Source organism: Oncorhynchus mykiss, chromosome 8 (assembly GCF_013265735.2).
Source record: "Oncorhynchus mykiss isolate Arlee chromosome 8, USDA_OmykA_1.1, whole genome shotgun sequence".
NCBI lineage: Eukaryota > Metazoa > Chordata > Actinopteri > Salmoniformes > Salmonidae > Oncorhynchus > Oncorhynchus mykiss.
Genome location: NC_048572.1, coordinates 2,442,427 through 2,444,931, shown reverse-complemented (window position 1 = coordinate 2,444,931; position 2,505 = coordinate 2,442,427). Strand labels below are relative to the sequence as shown.

At 40.1% G+C, this 2,505-nt stretch overlaps 1 long non-coding RNA gene across 1 annotated transcript; it reads right to left on the bottom strand.

The window, feature by feature from the left end:
* Window positions 1-356: 356 nt before the first annotated feature.
* On the bottom strand, window positions 357-1,826 carry LOC118965480. The gene is made up of 2 exons (XR_005052759.1): window positions 752-1,826; window positions 357-615 (listed from the first exon to the last, which is right to left on the bottom strand). It is a non-coding gene; the product is annotated as an uncharacterized LOC118965480 (long non-coding RNA).
* Window positions 1,827-2,505: the final 679 nt, after the last annotated feature.

Sequence of the window (2,505 nt, the reverse complement as noted above, 5' to 3'; positions counted from 1 at the left end):
AGTTATCTGCCATGTTGTATTGTGAATGAATAGTAGCTACCTGCCATGTTGTATTGTGAATGAATAGTAGTTATCTGCCATGTTGTATTGTGAATGAATAGTAGCTACCTGCCATGTTGTATAGTGAATGAATAGTAGCTACCTGCCATGTTGTATTGTGAATGAATAGTATAATCTCCTATGGTACTTAGTGAATGAATAGTAGTTATCTGCCATGTTGTATTGTGAATGAATAGTAGCTACCTGCCATGTTGTATAGTGAATGAATAGTAGTTATCTGCCATGTTGTATTGTGAATGAATAGTAGCTACCTGCCATGTTGTATAGTGAATGAATAGTAGCTACCTGCCATGTTGTATAGTGAATGAATAGTAGCTACCTGCCATGTTGTATAGTGAATGAATAGTAGCTACCTGCCATATTGTATAGTGAATGAATAGTAGTTACCTGCCATGTTGTATAGCGAATGAATAGTAGCTACCTGCCATGTTGTATAGTGAATGAATAGTATAATCTCCTATGGTACTTAGTGAATGAATAGTAGCTACCTGCCATGTTGTATAGTAAATGAATAGTATAATATCCTATGGTACTTAGTGAATGAATAGTAGCTACCTGCCAGGTTGTATAGTGAATGAATAGTAGTTAACTGCCATGTTGTATAGTGAATGAATAGTAGCTACCTGCCATGTTGTATTGTGAATGAATTGTAGCTACCTGCCATGTTGCATAGTGAATGAATAGTAGCTACCTGCCATGTTGTATAGTGAATGAAAAGTAGTTACCTGCCATGTTGTATAGTGAATGAATAATAGTTACCTGCCATGTTGTATAGTGAATGAATAGTAGTTACCTGCCATTTTGTATAGTGAATGAATAGTAGTTACCTGCCATGTTGTATAGTGAATGAATAGTAGTTACCTGCCATGTTGTATAGTGAATGAATAGTAGTTACCTGCCATGTTGTATAGTGAATGAATAGCAGTTACCTGCCATGTTGTATAGTGAATGAATAGTAGCTACCTGCCATGTTGCATAGTGAATGCATAGTAGTTACCTGCCATGTTGTATAGTGAATGAATAGTAGCTACCTGCCATGTTGTATAGTGAATGAATAGCAGAATCTCCTATGGTACTTAGTGAATAAATAGTAGCTACCTGCCATGTTGTATAGTGAATGCATAGTAGTTACCTGCCATGTTGAATAGTGAATGAATAGTAGCTACCTGCCATGTTGTATAGTGAATGAATAGCATAATCTCCTATGGTACTTAGTGAATGAATAGTAGTTATCTGCCATGTTGTATTGTGAATGAATACTAGCTACCTGACATGTTGTATAGTGAATGAATAGTATAATCTCCTATGGTACTTAGTGAATAAATAGTAACTACCTGCCATGTTGTATAGTGAATGAATAGTGTAATCTCCTATGGTACTTAGTGAATGAATAGTAGCTACCTGCCATGTTGTATAGGGAATTAATACTAGTTACCTGCCATGTTGAATTGTGAATGAATAGTAGCTATCTGCCATGTTGTATAGTGAATGAATAGTAGCTACCTGCCATGTTGTATAGTGAATGAATAGTAGCTACCTGCCATGTTGTATAGGTGAATGAATAGTAGCTACCTGCCATGTTGTATAGTGAATTATTAGTAGTTACCTGCCATGTTGTATAGTGAATGAATAGTAGCTACCTGCCATGTTGTATAGTCAAATCAAATCAAATCAAATGTATTTATATAGCCCTTCGTACATCAGCTGATATCTCAAAAAACTGTACAGAAACCTAGCCTAAAACCCCAAACAGCAAGCAATGCAGGTGTAGAAGCACGGTGGCTAGGAAAAACTCCCTAGAAAGGCCAAAACCTAGGAAGAAACCTAGAGAGGAACCAGGCTATGTGGGGTGGCCAGTCTTCTTCTGGCTGTGCCGGGTGGAGATTATAACAGAACATGGCCAAGATGTTCAAATGTTCATAAATGACCAGCATGGTCCAATAATAATGAGGCAGAACAGTTGAAACTGGAGCAGCAGCACGGCCAGGTGGAGTGGGGACAGCAAGGAGTCATCATGTCAGGTAGTCCTGAGGCATGGTCCTAGGGCTCAGGTCCTCCGAGAGAGAGAAAGAAAGAGAGAAAGAGAGAATTAGAGAGAGCACATTTAAATTCACACAGGACACCGAATAGGACAGGAGAAGTACTCCAGATATAACAAACTGACCCTAGCCCCCCGACACATAAACTACTGCAGCATAAATAATGGAGGCTGAGACAGGAGGGGTCAGGAGACACTGTGGCCCCATCCGAGGACACCCCCGGACAGGGCCAAACAGGAAGGATATAACCCCACCTACTTTGCCAAAGCACAGCCCCCACACCACTAGAGGGATATCTTCAACCACCAACTTACCATCCTGAGACAAGGCTGAGTATAGCCCACAAAGATCTCCGCCACGGCACAACCCAAGGGGGTGGGGTGCCAACCCAGACAGGAAGATCACA